Source organism: Capricornis sumatraensis, chromosome 1, assembly GCF_032405125.1.
Source record: "Capricornis sumatraensis isolate serow.1 chromosome 1, serow.2, whole genome shotgun sequence".
NCBI classification, from domain to species: Eukaryota; Metazoa; Chordata; class Mammalia; order Artiodactyla; family Bovidae; genus Capricornis; species Capricornis sumatraensis.
In genome coordinates, this window is record NC_091069.1 from 66829690 (window position 1) to 66850370 (window position 20681).

Here is a 20681-nt window from a genome sequence, read left to right on the forward strand (position 1 = left end):
TCGGGAAGATTCCCCTAGAGAAGGAAATGGCAACCCACTCCAGTATTCTTGCCTGGAGAATCCCATGGATGGAGGAGCCTGGTGGGCTACAGTCCACGGGTTCACTAAGAGTTGGACACGACTGAGTGACTTCACTTTTGGCAATAAGGATTTATGATCTGAACCACAATCAGCCCCCAGTCTTGTTTTTTCTCACTGTATAGAGCTTCTCCATCTTTTGCTGCAAAGAATATAATCAATCCGGTTTTGGTATTGACCATATGGTGTCGTGCATGTGTAGGGTCTTCTCTTGTGTTGTTGGAAGAAGGTGTTTGCTATGATCAGTGTGTTCTCTTGGCAAAGCTCTGTTAGCCTTTGAGCTGCTCCATTTTGTACTCCAAGGCCAAATTTGCCTGTTACTCCAGGTATCTCTTGACTTCCTACTTTTGCATTCCTGTACCTATGATGAAAAGGACATCTTTTTTGAGTGTTAGTTCTAGAAGGTCTTGTAGGTCTTCATAGAACTGTTCAGCTTCAGCCTCTTCAGCATTACTGGTTTGGTCATTGAGTTGGATTACTGTGGTATTGAATGGTTTGCCTAGGAATCGAACAGAGATCATTCTGTTGTTTTTGAGATTGCACCCAAGTACTGCATTTCAGACTCTTCTGTTGACTATAAGGGCTACTCCATTTTTTCTAAGGGATTCTTGCCCACAGTAGTAGATATGGTCATCTGAATTAAATTTGCCCATTCCTGTCCATTTTAGTTCACTGATTCCTAAAATGTCAGTGTTAATTCTTGCCATCTCCTATTTGATCACTTCCAGTGTACCCTGATTCATTGACCTAACATTCCAGGTTCCTGTGCAATATTGTTCTTTACAACATTAGACTTTAACTCCATCACCAGTCACATCCACAACTGGGTGTTGTTTTTGCTTTGGCTCCATCTCTTCATTCTTTCTGGAGTTATCCCTCCACTCTTCTTCAGTAGCATATGGGGCACCTACTGACCTGGGGAGTTCACCTTTCAGTGTCATATCTTTTTGCCTTTTCATACTGTTCATGATTTTCATGTATATTCTGTTTATTAAAGTTTCTGATGCCATCTAAATTCAATTTTATTTTCTTCTGGTATTTTAAGTGACACAGATGATCTCACTAAAGCTAACTCTGTTGATGATGGTAACCTATTTCTCTCTTGCTCTACTTCTATGTGTTGAGAATTAATCCTAATCATTCACATACTGGTCCCTGGATCTTGGACACCACAATCTAGGTTTTGTCCCCAAGTCTTGTCTAGCAAGAGGAGAGATCGGGCAGTTCTTGGTGTTCTGTAACATGGTGAGGCAATGTCATTGACCTTGCTATCTAGAAGAGATGACTCCTGTGATTTTTGTGCTCCTCTGAACATGCCTGGATCATTTGCTCTTGAACTAGGAATCCCCAGGAATTCTGATAGTGTATTTTAGGGTTCCCTTGAAGAAATTTTATTAAACCCTTCTTTTGTGGTTGCTCACTGTTGATGTCTAACATGCTTAGATGTTTTTGCTTCCATCTCTCAACAGTGGGACTACCAAATGGAGGCTAATAGCATACTGTATGGGATGAAAAGTGGCCAGACAACATAACCCAAGTTTCCATGATTTCAAGGTATCTTGCTCTCCCAAACTGCTGGGGCTCACATGGGTTAGATAGTTGAAGAGTCCATTTCATAATCCAGTATTGTGTCCCAGAGCAGTGCTTCAGTTTGGGGTTTATTTATCAACTTTCCATTCTTCCCTTGCCTTTAGAAGACACACAAAAACCTTACCTGTCTCAAGTTCCACTTCTAAAGAGTATTGTATTCAGTTCAATTCAACCTGTATGCAGGTCAGGTGGTCTGGTATGCCCATCTCTTTCAGAATTTTCCACAGTTTCTTGTGAACCATACAGTCAAAGGCTTTGCCACAGTCAATAAAGCAGAAATAGATGTTCTTCTGGAACTCTCTTCCTTTTTCCATGATCCAATGGATGTTGGCAATTTGATCTCTGGTTCCTCTGCCTTTTCTAAAATCAGCTTGAACATCAGGAAATTCATGGTTCACATATTGCTGAAGCCTGGCTGGGAGAATTTTGAGTATTACTTTACTAGCATGTGAGATGAGTACAATTCTGCAGTAGTTTGAGCATTATTTGGCATTGCCTATTTTGGGGACTGGAATGAAAACTGACCTTTTCCAGTCCTGTGGCCACTGTTGAGTTTTCCAAATTTGCTGGCATATTGAGTGCAGCACCTCACAGCATAATCTTTTAGGATCTGAAATAGCTCAACTGGAATTCCATCACCTCCACTAGCTTTGTTCGTAGTGATGTTTCCTAAGGCCCACTTGACCTCATATTCCAGGATGTCTGGCTCTAGGTGAGTGATCACACCATCATGATTATCTGGGTCATGAAGATCCTTTCTGTACAGTTCTTCTGTGTATTCTTGCCACCTCTTCTTAATATCTTCTGTTTCTGTTAGGTCCCTACCTTTTCTGTCTTTTATTGAGCCCATCTTTGCATGAAATGTTCCCTTGGTATCTCTAATTTTCTTGAAGAGATTTCTAGTCTTTTCCATTCTGTTGTTTTCCTCTATTTCTTTGCACTGATGGCTTGGGAAGGCTTTCTTATCGCTCCTTACTATTCTTTGGAACTCAGCATTCAAATGGGTATATCTTTCCTTTTCTCCTTTGCTTTTCACTTTCCTTCTTTTAACAGCTATTTGTAAGGATTCCTCAGACAGCCATTTTGCTTTTTTGCATTTCTTTTTCTTGGGGGTGGTCTTGATCCCTGTCTCCTGTACAATGTCACGAACCTCCATCCATATTTCATCAGGCACTCTATCAGATCTAGGCCCTTAAATCTATTGCTCACTTCCACTGTATAGTCATAAGATATTTGATTTAGGTCATACCTGAATGGTCTAGTGGTTTTCTCCACTTTCTTCAATTTCAGTCTGAATTTGGCAATAAGGAGTTCATGATCTGAGCCATAGTCAGCTCCCGGTCTTGTTTTTGCTGACTGTATAGAGCTTCTTCATCTTTGGCTGCAAAGAATATAATCAATCTGATTTCGGTGTCACCCATCTGATGATGCCCATGTGTGATTGTCTTCAGGTGCACATCAAACAGACTGTGCTAGATGAATTTGGATAGACTTGTTAAGAACTATGGTTCTTGACACTTGTATACAACAGATGGAAACCTCTTGTATGTGATAGATGGGAAAATGCCATCATTTCTAATGTGTAACATTTTGTCATTGACACAGGCTAGTAGAAATAATAACCGAGAAGAAGACATAAGAATCTACATAAGTAGCCCTTCTTGATGAAGCAAATATAATGTCTACTCTAAGTGTCTGGAAAAATATCTTCCATTTGAGAATTACAGGCATACTAGGATGTTTTTATCCAGCTGTAGATTCTTTGTTCCTGAGATTCTTCTACTACATAATTCTGGCTAAAAAATAATAATAATTTTTTAAAAGCAGTCGAAATATTATATATAAGACTGAACTCCAGTTTGTGGCAATTGTGATGCTGCCAATATAATTTGAAATTTAAAACTTGATAAAATAAAAATATATGTAATATATTAATGTATATACCCATCACACACAGTGTGCTCAGTTGTGTCCAACTCTTTGCAACCTCACAGACTGTAGCCCACAAGGCTCCTCTGCCCATGGAAATTTCTAGGCAAGGATACTGGAGTGGGGTGCTATTTCCTACCCCAGGGAACCTTCCCAACCCAGCTATCAAATCCACATCTCTTGCGTTTCCTGCATTGGCAGGTGGGTTCTTTACCACGAGCCACTATATCCGTATATGTATATTTTATGTATGAATCCTTCGTTCGTCCCAAGGACTGGAACATAACCAGCACTTTATAGCTTTCCATGTGCTCCTCCTTCATCCTATCTCTGCTTCTTTACCAGCAGTTACTATTGTCCTCCACAGACTACAGATTTATCCCTGAATCCAGCCATTCTCAAGATCCTCCTTCCTCTCATAGTCCCTTCTAGGATCTGTCCCTCTCTGTGCTTATGTGACAGAGATATAGGATAATGAAAATAGAGACGAGTATTTTTATGGAACTGAAATAAGGTTTATCTAGTTTCCTTTAAGAATGTTCTTTTGGAGTAGGAAATGAAAACCCACTCCAATATTCTTGCCTGGAAAATCCCACGGCCAGAGTAACCTGGCAGGCTACGCCCATGGGGTCACAAAAGTCAGACTTGACTTAGCAACTAAACTACTACCACCAGGGATGAAGACAGGATTCTCAAACATGTAACATTTGATGTTTGCTTTATCATTTCTAAGTTGGTTGGATAGATAAGATTTCTAACTGATTCCCAGAATAAAATGTTAAAATTAAAAAAAAAAAAGAATGTCATTTATCTGCTATTCCAATTAATCACATCTTCATGTAACTTTTGAAAAAGAAATCCCTCCTTTGTATCATCTGAGATGGTTTTTGTCACCAGTGTCATTTCACCTCTCTGGGAGTAGCCTGGCTGCTTCTGTGATAAATTGTGCATGACTCAATTCACTCAACACAATTAGCTGCTAAGGTTTGCCTTGCATGGGGAGCAAAAGTCAAAGAAAAAGTAACATTAAAGGAGATGCTGAATTATATATCATATAGAATAACTGTTACTTAAGAGAGTCTCAAAAAATTAAAATTAAGTGCAGTTAGTCAAAGTGATTATAGGATGGAGGCATCATTAGCCTAATTATTTTATATAATGATTTGGATTGGCCTGTATTTGAGGATAAGAGGAGAGATGAAGAAGGTATCTGACTGAATTATTAATCCAAGTGATTTTTCAAAATGCAGGCGAGCTACCACTCCACATCGTTCTGTGCCTGTAACGTCAAAGAAAAAAAAAAAAAAAAAACAGCAAACAAGAAAAGAAAAGACCACTAAGCTTAAACCACAGGAGAATTAATACTAGGACAATAAACTCCTACAGTGACTTAGTATTGACTTGCTCTTCACTTATCAATGTCCTTCAAGAAATCTAAGAATAAAAGAAGGTTAGGAGAAAAGATTTATCTACAGAGAACTAAATATGCTTTGGTGAATTTCTAAGGTATATGACCAGATGGAATAATTTTGTAAACCTCTACTTTTTCACAGCTTACCTTCTATATGGTCAATATATAACCTACGTGTGTGTGTGTGTGTGTGTGTGTGTGTGTGGTGCGTGTCCACATAGGGACATAGTACAGGACTATGTGAGAAAGGCTATGTATTCTAATTCCACGTTCTGAATTGGTTCTGTGATGAGCACAATGCCTCTTTCTGTCCTCTCATGCACCCTCACTACTTCATTTTCCTGCCTCAAAAATGAGGACAATGCTAGCCTGACCCCTGAGGATTAGATCCAGGTTAAATAAATAATTGAGTGATTGGAGAAAGAAGGCTATGAAAGTGTGAAAATAGACTGTAAAGCAATACATGACTTTGAAAGCCAAGAGGCAGATTTAAGTGTTGAATGAAACACTGCAACACAGACTGGAACCTATCTGACCACAAAATACTCTTGAGGTTCCAGGAGAACCCAAGGGTCTATGGGAGGTAATGTGAGACCCTTTTCCCAGTGAGACATTCTGTATTTCAAGAAGCAGCACTAATATTTATAAAGAGACACTGCTTGGTTCTTGAAGAGATGGAATTTCAGGGGGTGAAGTTGAAGTTCTGTTACTGGATGCAGACCTGTCAGGAAAAACCAGCAGCAGCTACAACTGCTTGGCATATGGCAGAGAGAAAAAGAGAAAGCTCATGTAATCGAGGGTATCCTTTAGCTTAGAAGATGTAAAGACTAAGAGGCCAGCATTGAAAAATCCTCCAGAGTTTCCTAGCCAATGGGCAAGTACTGTACATCCATACACACCTTTTGTGTGCTTAGTCGCTTAGTCATGTCCAACTTTTTGTGACCCTACGGATGGTAGCCCACCAGGCTCCTCTCTCCATGGGGATTCCCCAGGCAGGAGTATTGGAGTGGGTTGCCAAGCCCTCCTCCAAGGGATCTTCCCAACCCAGGGATCGAACCCTGGTCTCCCATATTGCATGCGGATTCTTTACCATCTGAACCCCCAGGGAAGTCCAAGAACACTGAAACGGGTAGCCTATCCCTTCTCCAGGGGATCTTCCTGACCCAGGAATGGAACCTGGCTCTCCTGCATTGCAGGCAGATTCTTTACCAGCTGAGTTCCGAGGGAAGCCCATAACATCTTACAGAAAAACCCAAATGAACTTTTTGGTCAAACTGGTATTTGTGGTGTGGGAAGGCCATGTCTTGAAATGTAATTAGAAGAAATTAATCCTATTCTTGCCACATAAACCCCTCAAAGACTGGCACAGAGTCCCTCCACAGGCTCTAGAAATAGTGTGTTTGCCCAGGCTGCGTTGACTGGTGCTCCATAATGTTGAGAACCTCTGTCCTGTGGCCCAAGCCCTGGTTATGGCAGTGGGGTGAGGAGGATGGTCACAATCACCCAGCACCCACAGTACTGTGCCTGACACTTTTCTTTGCCCTTCTCCAAAGGGAGGAAGGGCAGGAAAATCCATGTTATCTTTGTCGAACATGTGCCCTCCCAGACACCGCGGATGAAAAATAAATGTTTCATTTTTTTTAGTGGCTGGACATGGTGAGGTTTTTCTGAACTCCATTAAATACATTTACCAAGAGGCTTTGATTTTAACAGTTTTGAAGATGGTGATAAAGTTTATGATTTTATACATTCTTTTGCTCTTCTGCATCAGAAAATAAGGTAGGAAATCACTGCAAACTCTCCCATGACTGCTTTGTTTTGAACATCTATTAGTTTGCCTCTGTAAAGAGGAAGGGTGGGACTTGCAGGGGGAGTGTCCTAATTCTAGAATAACTTCTCACCATAAATAAGCAACCAAATTCGTGCATTCTTCATAAATAATTTTTTGAGGAGCAAAATACTCTTCACTTTGACAAAATGATGTTGTGGCAAAAGATGTCAATAAAAATAGACTGTTTCTTTTTTAATATTTATTTGGTTGTGCCAAGTTTTAATTGCAGCATGTGGGATCTAGTTCCCTGACCAGGGGTCAAACCTGGGCCCCCTGCACAAAGTCTTAGTCACTGGCCCACCAGGGAAGTCCCCGGACAGTAAGTACTTCTTTGTTAGCTGCCATGTTGCCATTGTTGGACTACCACAGTGCCGGGCACAGTGGTCTAACTCCACACTTTGGGATTAGTTCAAGCTTTTATTGATAACTGAAAACTCTTCATAGAATATCTTCCCTCAGGAAACCCTATGAACCAAAGAGACTAACTTGAGAATGACACCAAGTCATCCCTGTTCTGATGAGATTCTCATACAGTCTGCTGAGAGAAACATCCTTGGGGATTCCTTTAGAATTTACCCGTTGAATATTCTACCAAGTAATTCCTGCATCATGAAGCACCCCATATTCACAACAGGTTCATTGCAAATTCCCTCCTCTCTTCTGTAAGATGACAATTAGAACTTAACTTTCCTCATATTTTTCTATTAAAAAAACAACATAAACCAAGTCTCAAAAGTCCAAGTGGGGCTATGTCTCAATAGGTTCTGAAATCAGACCACTTGCCTGACTGCAGGACCTGTTGGTTGTGTGACTTTGGATAAGTTGCCATGGGCCACCCCTCCCTTGCTCCACTGATATTTCCAAAGGATTATCACCCAGGCCACAGTCAGAGTGTGACGCCACTATTGCTGACCCCATTAAATCTTCACAGTGACTCACAAACCAGGTGACCAGATCTTCAATAACCATAATTCCCGTTCCTGAAGATGCAGAGTAAGATTCTCTAGTTTTCTGCTCAGAGAACAGTGTCTTCATACAGCTTGGTCTTTTTCCTGCAAGCAAAGCACACACCACAAACCAAATCCTTTTCACTGGTCTAAAGCAAACAAATTCTTTGCTGAAAGGAAGCTGAACTATAGAAAACATGCATCTGAGTTTATTACAATCAAATTGTGGTGGACCCCCACTGGTAAAGAATCTGCCTGCCAGTGAAGATGAGACACAGGAGACATGAGTTCGAGCCCATCGGGAAGATCCCCTGGAGAAGGAAACAGCAACCCACTCCAGTATTCTTGCCTGGAAAATCTCGTGGACAGAAGAGCCTGCCAGGCTATAGTCCATGGGGTCACAGAGAGTCATACATGACTTAGTGACTGAGTATGCATGCACACCTCATACATCCTCTAGAAGAGCAGTTGCTTTTATTTTTTTTTATGGATCAGAACTTCGCAGAGCATTTTGTCTTAGGAATGTAAACTTTTGCTGTCTCCTCCTCACAGAAGCTACCTAATGGAGACAATAATAGCAGTAACAATAGCTAAACTTTACTGGACACTTACAAGTTTAAGGGTCTCCGTAATTAACATAAGTAACTTAATCTTCTGAACAATCCTATGTGGAAGAAACTAACACTTCAGTTATACAGGAAAAGAAACTGAAAGATAAACAAAAGATCAACAGAGGGCTTTTTACCACAAGGCCAGGGGCTTTCCAGGTGGCTCAGTGGTAAAGAATCCACCTGAGAATGCAGGAGATGCCATGCAGATTAGATCCCTGGGTTGGAAAGGTCCCCTGGAGGAGGGAATGGCAACCCACTCCAGTATTCTTGCCTGGAGAATCCCATGGACAGAGGAGCCTGGCGGGCTACAGTCTATGGGCTCGCAAAGAGTCAAACACAACAGAGCAGCTGAACACATCCTGTCTCGCCATAGCCTTCCAGCTTCCGGACAGGGAGTCTGAGGTTCTTTTCTGTAGGCTAATCTCAGGCCAAGATGAGTGATATTCAGATGCCGCTCACTCTACCCCCACAAGTGTTTGTAGTGGGTACCATTGTTCTCATTGTATAAAGGGGAAACAAAAATGTGTGAAAAACATGAGTCTTGTGCTTACACATTTTTCTGTGAGGCCCTCAAAATGATTAGGATTCCATTTATAGCAAGGATAGAGTAAAAACTTGGATTCAGCTTTAAATTTGGAAACTCCAAATAGGGCTGTAACTACTTTTCCTAAAAATGAAAGAAACCTGGCAACCACAAAATTAAATGTGTTAGATCCCGGAAATAGCACCTTAGTTATGAGTGCGGCTATCCGTGAAGGTTCATAAATTAAATGGAAGCCTTCCAGAGCCACCCTCTCTACACGTACGCACCCACCCCTCCGTGCCCTCCCCACACACAATTTAAATCTAGCAGCTGAAATGGAAGTGTGTGTTTCACAGCTGCTAAGCCAACCAACATCATGGGGCTGAGGGAGCACTGTGACTCCCCCTGCTGGCGACGGCTGAGGCCTCCCACCCCATTGCTGATGCTGGTGAAGAAAGATAGGCTTTGAAATTGTTGAGGTGGGGTGGAAGCTCAGTTTCACCTTAAACCTTCTGCTCTGTTTATTTGCTCTTACCTCTGAGACAATAAAAATCCTGGGAAGAAGAACTCGAGGCCATATAAAGAGACTGTGGGCAGGGGACAAATGAACAAGTACATTTTCTCTTTTTCTCCTCTTGTAAGGCACTTTTCCATGGACAGAGGAGCCTGGTGAGCTACACTCCATGGGATTACAAAGCTGGACATGACTGAGCGCGCGCGCACACACACACACACACACACACACACACACACACACCCGGCCCTTTCCTCCTCTTGTAAGGCCTCTTCTGTGTGTTTTTCAGTTTCCAAAGGGATGACCGTGGAGTCATGTGAGGCAGGCCACCAGACCTTACCAATCAGTCCCTTTCTCTCTCCCTGTGATGGTTCTTGGTCATTTCAGAGCAATCTGTTTAGTTTGGGTTCTGCTTCTCACCAGCCATGTGTCCTTAGGTAAGTCACTGAATCTCTTCTGGTGCTTCAGTTTCCCTGTATAATTTAAAAGCTTAGTTCAAGTATATCAGACTTGAAGTCACAGGATCTGAGCTCCTATCCCAGCTTTGCCTGATACTGTCTCATTGGCATAGGACAAATTACTTTATCACTTTGAGCACCCCCCCTTTCTTATCTGTATGAAAAGGAATAAGGAGCACTATTTCCCAGTTTTTATTGCCTATGAGGATTAAATAATGGATAGCTATGTATTCAGTTCAGTTCAGTCGCTCAGTCATGTCTGACTCTTTGCAACCCCATGAATTGCAGCACACCAGGCCTCCCTGTCCATCACCAACTCCTGGAGTTCACTCAAACTCACATCCATCGAGTCAGTGTTGCTATCCAGCCATCTCATCCTCTGTCGTCCCCCTCTCCTCCTGCCCCCAATCCCTCCTAGCATCAGAGCCTTTTCCAATGAGTCAACTCTTCGCATGAGGTGGCCAAAGTACTGGAGTTTCAGCTTTAGCATCATTCCTTCCAAAGAACAACCAGGACTGATCTCCTTTATTTATTTATTTATTTTTTCTGAAAAAGTTATACCACTTTGCTTTTATTTTTATTTTTTTATTTTTTTTATTTTTTGTATTTTAATAGAATTTAGGGTTAGGGTTAGGGTTAGTCTAGGTTCATTTCTTACATGATAGTGTACATGTTTCAATGCCATTCTCCCAAATCATCCCACTCTCCCCCCCTCCCACAGAGTCCAAAAGTCTGTTCTATACATCTGTGTCTCTTTTGCTGTCTCGCATACACGGTTATCATTACCATCTTTCTAAATTCCATATATATGTGTTAGTATACTGTATTGGTATCTTTCTTTCTGGCTTACTTCACTCTGTATAATAGGCTCCAGTTTCATCCACCTCATTAGAACTGATTCAAATGTATTGTTTTTAATGACTGAGTAATACTCCATTGTGTATATGTACCACAGCTTTCTTATCCATTCATCTGCTGATGGACATCTAGGTTACTTCCATGTCCGGGCTATTATAAACAGTGCTGTGATGAACACTGGGGTACACGTGTCTCTTTCAGTTCTGGTTTCCTTGGTGTGTATGCCCAGCAGTGGGATTGCTGGGTCATATGGCAGTTCTATTTCCAGTTTTTTAAGGAATCTCCACTCTGTACTCCATAGTGGCTGTACTAGTTTGCATTCCCACCAATAGTGTAAGAGGGTTCCCTTTTCTCCACACCCTCTCCAGCATTTATTGCTTGTAGACTTTTGGATAGCAGCCATTCTGACTGGTATGAAGTGGTATCTCACTGTGGTTTTGATTTGCATTTCTCTGATAATGAGTGATGTTGAGCATCTTTTCATGTCTTTGTTAGCCATCCGTATGTCTTCTTTGGAGAAATGTCTATTTAGTTCTTTGGCCCATTTTTTGATTGGGTCATTTATTTTTCTGGAATTGAGCTGCATAAGTTGCTTGTATATTTTTGAGATTAGTTGTTTGTCAGTTGCTTCATTTGCTATTATTTTCTCCCATTCTGAAGGCTGTCTTTTCACCTTGCTTATAGTTTCCTTTGCTGTGCAGAAGCTTTTAATTTTAATTAGATCCCATTTGTTTATTTTTGCTTTTATTTCCAGTATTCTGGGAGGTGGATCATAGAGGATCCTGCTGTGATTTATGTCGGAGAGTGTTTTGCCTATGTTCTCCTCTAGGAGTTTTATAGTTTCTGGTCTTACGTTTAGATCTTTAATCCATTTTGAGATTATTTTTGTGACTGATCTCCTTTAGAATGGACTGGTTGGATCTCCTTGCAGTCCAAGGGACTCTCAAGAGTTTTCTCCAACACCACAATTCAAAAGCATCGATTGTTCGGCACTCAGCTTTCTTCACAGTCCAACTCTCACACCCATACATGACCACAGGAAAGACCACAGCCTTGACTAGGTGGACCTTTGTTGGCAAAGTAATGTCTCTGCTTTTGAATATGCTATCTAGGTTAGTCATAACTTTCCTTCCAAGGAGTAAGCGTCTTTTAATTTCATGGCTGCAATCACCACCTGCAGTGATTTTGGAGCCCAAGAAAGTAAAGTCTGATACTGTTTCCACTGTTTCCCCGTCTATTTCCCATGAAGTGATATGTATACACACACACATACACGTATCCACACACACATATATCCACACAAATATGTATACACACACGAAAATACATATATACACACACAGGTATATGATGGTCTTTGTGCACTGTGAAGTTCCATGTAACTGTGAGATTGATATCAGGATTGTTGTTTGCAGACCTAGTGATATCTACTTTGAGAGACAAGAGGAGCCTTCCTGTTAGCTCCTACCCATGTCTTTGTTACAGCTTTGTGCTAAAGCTTATGAAAATGGATAGAGAGCCAAACTCCCTGGCTGCCCATTAAGCCAACAACCACCAGATTTTATTCCTTTCTCAGCTGTTTTGCTTCTCAGGAGATTTCTGTGAGACAGAGGCATTAATATGACATAGATGGTTGTGAAAAAGGCCCTCCCAGACCTCATAAAGGATCCCATGCTGGGAGCCCATACAAGCTTAGTTCCCAAAGCTTGGGTCAGATTTTCTGTGTTTAACTTGAACCCAGAAAGGCATTTTCATAAACAGAAATGAGAATTCTTTCTTGAAAGCTACAGCAAACAGTTAGAATGTAAAGAAACTAGAAATAAAATTAAATAAAAGCTTAGATAGAAGGATGTTTTCTTTTATCATGACTAGTAGGTAAGTAGCACTTCAAACAGCACTTAGTACTGAAGAAACCTCACCCAACTCCTCATCTTCCTTTTCTCTCCTTGCCTTTTTTCCCCCTTTCTCCCTCCCTTTCTCAAATGCCTCTCTACTCACTTTTTAGGAAGGGCTAATTGTACACTAGGGGAAGACTACAACTTTGCCAAGGCAAACTGATTCTACATTTTGACCCTGGCTAGCATTTCCTACTTGGCATGTCTTTGCAGTTAAAGACAAAAGCATAAACAAGGCTGCCTCAAACCTTTTGTAGCAGGAATCCCAGTTGCAGGAATTAAAAATGAATTTCCTCTGCTTGCATGCCAGTCTACCCCTCTGTCTGCTGAGCTGCCCAGGCTTAGCGTCTTCCATTTTGGGAAGAACTGGTCTTTCTGTATCTGTAGTCTTTGGTCTGCTTGCTTCCTGGGTTGACAAAGCTCTTGGGTTACTTGAGTTCCCAGTCTCCCAGGCAACCTTCTCATCATTTATTTATCCATGAAAAGAACACAGAGATAACCCTCCTGAAGCACTTAAAGGGATTCTGCTTTTATGCACTATCTGAAATATGGGATTAGGGATGATTGCCTAAGGGCTCTCTTGAGTCTGAAGGGAACCCATTAGGTGATTTCTAACTAGACCTTCCAAAAACCTTCCCACTTGCCCAGGGAATGCCAACATGCCCTGTGTCTGATCTCAACAAAGCTGCAAAGATCACCAGCTTATCTATAGAGCACTAGTCTTCATTTCTTCCTTAGAACATTTTCCCCTCTTTCTTCCCTTATCAACAAGGTTTATTACACATTGATTGATTAGTTAGGCAGTCCCTCAGCTCTGTCAGACTCTTTGTGATCCCATGGACTGTAACCAACCAGGCTTCATAATCAATGGGATTTCCCAGGCAAGAATACTGGAGCAGGTTGCCAATTCCTACTCCAGGGGATCTTCCCAATTCAGGGATTGAACCCACATCTCCTGCATCTCCTGCATTGGCAGGAGGATATATTTGAGTATGTATGAAAGCATGTTTACAGATGGTTACAGAGTTGTGATGTTCTTGTACTAGGAGTGTGAGAGAGAGTCAGAGTGTGGAGTGAGGATGCTCCTATTGAATATGTGCCCATAAAATATTCTAGACAGGCTATATATGTTAATTTTATGGAATAGGAGCATAAGTTTAAAAAGGCTAGTGGATGTACCTAAAATTAAAGGCAATAGAAAGTAACAAAACTAAGGTTTGAACATAGGACCCTGAACTCCAAAGCCTATGCTGTTTCGCCTGCTCATCGTGGATTGAATCAAGTTGAATGTTACTTTTTTATGCATTCAGATTATGACTGTGATGATTTGAGGTCAGCAAGTGGTAGCTATGTGCCCTTTTCTTGCCATTCAGCAGTGGTGGGTGGTTGGGCTATTATTCATGGGCTGAAATGTCAAAAAAGCATCAAGAGTAGCACTGGGAAACTGAGCCTGGCAGTGAACCAATGGCCTGTGTCTCTCTTGATAAGAATCTTCTCAAAATCTCTTCAGTAGATTCTAGCTTGACTGAGGCCTTATGCAAAACACTAATTCCTGGAGAGTCTTTGCTTCTAGACATGGACAATATGAAGATAAGAGATGATATCATTAACCATGGCTCATAATGCAGGGAAGATGCAGAACTCAAGCGTCAAGATGCAACCTGGAGCTTTGACCCTGACCTATGGCACCTAGCCTCCACTCTTACCATTCTAACGGTGTAAAGTGTTATTGAAGACTAAGTTCTCTGGTCCCATGGCCTTGAGATTTTAGAGTCTGTTGATTTTCTTATGGGAAGGATATAGGTGAGAGAAGATGCATGCAAGGGTTAGAGATGACGGGGCACAGATAAACGCTTAACAAATCAAGACTAGGAATGTTCTTTGAAGAAAAGTTCTGTTTAATTCAAAGAATTTGAGTTTGAGGCTATGACATTTGCCTCTAACTTGATTGGAAGTAACAGACTGAAAACAAAGATTTATTTGGGATTTGAGGTTAAAGGATAAAGGAACAAAATTTATAATGTGAAATTATCACCTTTAGAACATCAGACTTGTCCAATGATCTGTCTGTTACTTTTCTATTAACAGCAGATGTGTTTGGGACTTTGACTTTCAAAGTTTATGATAAAATATTCATTGGGCAATCATATTCACTGGGCAGGAAACTGATCATGCCTTTCTACATTTTCATTTTAAAAGAAACTTCTCTGTCAGACGTGGGTCACTTTTAACTGTGCTTATAGCTCCCAGAGGAGCAATTCACTCAGGAGAGAAAAAGCATAGATGTAGTCTGAATATGGCCACTAGTCTGATTAATTTCCTATTGTGTACTCATTACCCCCAAGGAGGCTGGTGTGATCACACTATCTGAATATGGGCTTTACTCTTGGTTGGAGTGCAATAATGTCTCTGATTTCAGATTGATTATAAAGGCAGGCAGAAAATGGCACAGAATATCCTGGGACAAATATATAATCCCAAAAGAAAGTGAAGCATTTAAAAAACATCTGTATATTTCATTCCAAAGTAGATACACAATCCTACCATCACCTGTGAGGTGAGGCCTTTGCAAAGATTCCTGTTGGAACTTTAGCTTCTTTTGCCCTTTACTGCCATAGATGGATGGAGACCTTTAGAGCTGAGAACTCTCTTCTTTCCCCCTGCAGTGATTCTGACACCCAAAATGTATTTAAAGTGCTAGTCTAAAGCGGTTATGTATTAAATTATGCCACAAAAGCAAACCATGGATGGGAAAAGATTTTGTGAGGAAAGAAATGATACCTTTGGAGAGTTGCTTTAACATGTCTGTGCTTGCTTCATTCATTCATTTGATAGTCAAAGTTATACTTTTCCATAACTACCATATAGCTTGGATTCTGATAAGTGTTAGAGATAAAAAGATAAATGAGAGACTGATCCTAACGTTACAAGTTTAGGATAGACAAGCTGACCACATATTATTTGTTGCTGTTGTTCAGTTTCTCAGTTGTGTCTGACTCTTTGAGACTCCATGGACTGGAGCATAACAGGCTTCCCTGTCCTTCACCACCTCCCAGAGTTTGCTCAAACTCATATCCATTGAGTTAGTGATGCCATCCAACCATCTCTTCCTCTGTCATCCCCTTCTCCTCCTGCCTACAATCTTTCCAAGCATCAGGTCTTTCCTAATGAGTTGGCTCTTCACATCGGGTGGCCAAAGTTTTGGAGCCTCAGCTCAACATCAGTCCTTCCAATGAATATTCAGGACTGATTTCCTTTAGGACTGACTGATCTCCTTGCAGTTCAAGGGACTCTCAAGAGTCTTCCCCAACACCACAGTGTGAAAGCATCAACTCTGCAGCGTTCAGCCTTTTTTATGGTCCAACTCTCAATCCATACATGACTACGAGAAAAAGCATAGTTTTGACTAGATGGACCTTTGTTGGCAAAGTAATGTCTCTGCTTTTTAATATGCTGCCTTGGTTTGTTATACCTTTTCTTCTAAGAAGCAAGCATTTTTAAATTTCATGGCTGCAGTCACCATCTGCAATGACTTTGGAACCAAAGAAAATAAAGTCTCTCACTGTTTCCATTGTTTTCCCATGTATTTTCCATGAAGTAGCAAATACTAAATATCACATATTATATAGCAAGATTCATTTATTCATATAATTATTTGATTTTTAAAATTTGCATAGTGCAAATAAAAGATGGGGCCAGTAGAGATGGTGACCGAGTTGAACTTTTGTTATATATATATATATATGTTTTTTTTTTTAATAAAAATGCAGTAGAGCCTGTAAGACATAATTACAGACCATTTCTAGCCTTCTCATTCTCAGTCTTCTCCCTATGTGGAGGAAACTGTTTGGGAGAACAAGTTAGAATTAACCAGATACACCAATGGGAGCAAGTATTCTAAGCTGAGAAAGTTATTATATCAGGCATAGAATTATGAGGGAGAGTGACTCTTCTTAGCAATGACACTAAGGTCAATTTGGCTGCCCAGTCTGGTGGTTTGAGGGCAAAGTGACAAATGTGGAGGTGGAGGGACAGATAATGAAGCCCATCCATGTTTGGGATTGCAGTGATGGAGAGCAATAGGGACACATTAAAAGCATTAGAATGTGACAAACAGTTTATATGTGAGAAAGGTTATTCTAGCAGTAGGGTAAAGGAAGAAGTGAAGGGACACCCCTGTCACATTCTAGATAGAAGTATCAAGGCTCTCAAACAGTGGTTCTCCATCCTGGCTGGTATTTGCACCACCTAGGGAGCTTTTAAAATCCTGATACTAGCCAGGATCAGAAAGTTTTACTGGTGAATTCCACCAAATATTTAAAGAATGATTAATGCCAGTCCTTATCACCCTCTTCAAAAAAATTGAAGAGTAACACATACTCCCAAACTGCTTTTTCTAGGCCAGTTTTATCCTGATATAAAAGTCAAGTGAGGAATGCCTGTTGGCACAGTGGTATAGAATCCACCTGCAATGCAGGAAATGGAGGAGATGTGGGTTCAATCCCTGGATTGAGAAGGTACCCTGGAGGAAATGGCAACTCACTCTAGTATCCTTGCCTGGGAAATCCCATGGGAAGAGGAGCCTCGTGGGCCACAGTCCTTGGGGATGAAAAAGGGTTGGACATGACTTAGTGATTAAACAACAACTAGGACACCATAAGAGAAGAAAACTATAGGCTGATTACCCTGATGAATATGAGTTATCAGCAAAACATTACCAAAATGAATTAAATAGTGCATTAAAAGGATCATACATCATGGGCAAATGGGAGTCATTCTTGGCATCCAAGTATGGTTCAGCATATGCAAAACAATATTTATGACATATGACGTTAATAGAATGAATGAAAAAATCATATGATCATATCAGTAGATACAGAAAAAGTATATGACAAAAGTCAGCATCCTTTCATGATCGAAACTCTCAGCAAACCAACATAGAAGGAATGTACCTCAACATAATGAAGGTCATATATGACAAACCACAGCTAACACTATAGGCAGTTGTGAAAGATCAAAGCTTTCCCTCTAAGATCAGGATCAAGACAAGGGTTCCCACTCTTACTACTCCTGTTCAGTGTATTACTGGAAGCCCTGGCTAGACTAGTCAGGGAATAAGAAATAAAAGGCATTTGATTCAGAGAGGAAAGAGCAAAATTGTCTCCATTAGCAGATGACATGATCTTATACACAAAACATCCTGAAGATTCCAATAAAAACAGTTAGAATCAATAAACAAATTTAGTAAAATTGCAGGATACAGGAAATACATATACCATATTGTCTCACTTGTATGTGGAATCTAAAAAAAAAAAAAAAACTGGACTCAGAAATAGAGAATAGATTGGTGGTTGCTAGGGTTGAGGGGTGAGGTTGAAGGGAGTGGATAAAGGTAGTCAAACCGTACAAATATATAAGACAAGTTCTGGGGATCTAATGTGCAGCGTAGCGACTATATTTAACAGTACTGTGCTATATAATTGAAAGTTGCTGAGAGAGTAGATCTTAAAAATTCTCACCTCTCTCTCTTTTTCTCTCTCTCATTCAATATGGTACTAGAAGTCCTACCTAGAGCAATTAGGCAAAATAAAGAAACGAAGGCAGTCAAATTGGGAAGGAAAAAGTAAAATTATCCTTATTTTCAGATGATATGATCTTATACATAAGAATATATATATATATATACATATATATCTCACAATGAGATATTAAATCATACTTGTTAGAATGGCTATCATCAGGAAGACAAGAGATAGAAAATATTGACGAGGATGTGAAAGAAAAAAAGAAAAACAAACTTCTGTTCACTATTGGTAGGAATGTAAGTTGGTGCAGCCACTATGGAAAATGGTATGGAGTTTCCTCAAAAAAACAAAAAAACAAAAACAAAAACAGAACTCCCATATGATCCAGCAATCCCACTTGTGATATATATCTAAAGGAAATGAAAAAGAATATCTAAAAATAAAGATATCTGTACTCTCATGTTTATTGAAGCATTTTTCACAATAACCTTAACTGACTTCATTCAATGGCTGAATGGATCAAGAAGATGTGGTGTGTATGTAGAGAAAGAAGGAAATCCAGTCATTTGTAAACATGGATAAAACATGAGGACAGTATGCTAAGTGAGATAAATCAAACAGAAAAAGACGAATACGGTACTATATTACTTAGATATAAAATCTAAAACGTCTGAACACATAGAAACAGAGTAGATTGATGGTTAACAGGGCCTGGGGTTCAGGCGGCTTTGAGGACATGCTGATCAAAAGATACAAACTGCAGTTAGAAGATGAATAAATTCTGGAGATCTCATGCACAGCGTTGTGATTATCAATAATACTTAGTATTATAAAAGTTGTTAAGAGACTTAAATTTATATCTTAAATGTTCTCACTACAAAAAGAGAAATGATAATTATTTGATAAGATAGAGGTGTTAATGTTCCAGTAATAATCATACTGCAATATATACATGTATAAAATCAACACCTAAATTTACATAATGTTATGTGTCAGTTCTATTTTAATTAAAGAGGTATACAATGTAATGATTTGATACATGTGTATATTGCAAAATGATTACAGCAAGTTAGTTAACACATCTATCAGTTCATATAGTTACAGATTTTTGTGTATGACAAGAACTTTTAAAATGTATTCTCTTATATTTCACATATGCTGCTGCTGCTGAGTCACTTCAGTGGTGTCTGACTCTGTGACCCTATGGACTATAGCCCTCCAGGCTCCTCTGTCCATGGGATTCTCCAGGCAAGAATACTGGAATGGGTTGCCATGCTCTCCTGGAGATCTTCCCCACCCAGAGAATGAACCCACATCTCTTAAGTCTCCTGCATTGGCAATTCTTTACCATTGTCACCACCTGGGAAGACTTATTTCAAATATACGAGACAGTATTAACTATAGTTACCATGCTGCACATTAGATCCACAGGACTTATTCATCTTATAACTGGAAGTTTGTACCCTTTGACCACGTTCAACTATTTCCCCTAGTAACCTCTATGTCTTGCCCTTGACAACCACTAACTATTCTTTGTTTCTAAGAATTCTGTTTGTTTGTTTTTTTAAGATTCTGAATATAAGTGAGATCTACAGTATTTATCTTTCTCTGTCTGACTTAACACACTTTGCAAAATGCCCTCAAGTATCATGTTTTGTCACAAATGACTGGGTTTTCTTCTTGTGGCTGAAAGTCTTTATCCACTCATCCATTGATATGGACACTTAGGTTGTTTCCGTGTCTTGGCTAAGAAGTACCACTTTTGTGCTGTTTCACTCAGTCTGGAATACCCCAGGCTAACGAATGCATCTCAAGACATAAGTCTCCCTGAGAGCTGCAGGGAACTAACCAGTGAGAGCTACAGGACACAAGCTGTTCTCAGAGGGCAGTCAGCCAAGCCCCAGGCTGCATGGCAACAGGATTTATTTCCCAGTGAGGCAGATAAGGTTTATCTGAGATATAGGTCATAGACTCCTCTGAGGAGCTGCTAATCTGTTCTTTTGAATCTTGAATCTCATACTTTAAACCATCACCAAAAACAATATAAATGATACAAATATTTGTCCTGGCACTAACACATATAAGCCTTTGTTGAAAACTTATTATGTGCCAGACTCTGGCATATATGCATAATCTCATTTAATCATCAAAATCACTCTCTGAAGGGAATTCCCTGGTTGTCTGGTGGTTAGGACTCTGTACTTTCCATGCTGAGGGCCTGGGTTCAGTCCCTGGTCAGAGAACTAAGATCCCACAAGCCATGTCGCATGGCCAAAAAACAAACAAACAAACAAAAAAAATCACTCTTTGAAGGAGGATATTGTTATCATCATATTATAGCACAGCAAACTGAGACATTGAAAGGTTAGACAGTTTCTCAAGGTCAGAAAGTCAGGGAGCTAGGATTGAATCTATGAATATGATCTCAGAGTGGATACTCTTCAATTACTACCTTTGCAAACATTGTGAGGTTTCTTTCTTAAATATCCAAATACCTGAATTTACTTCCTT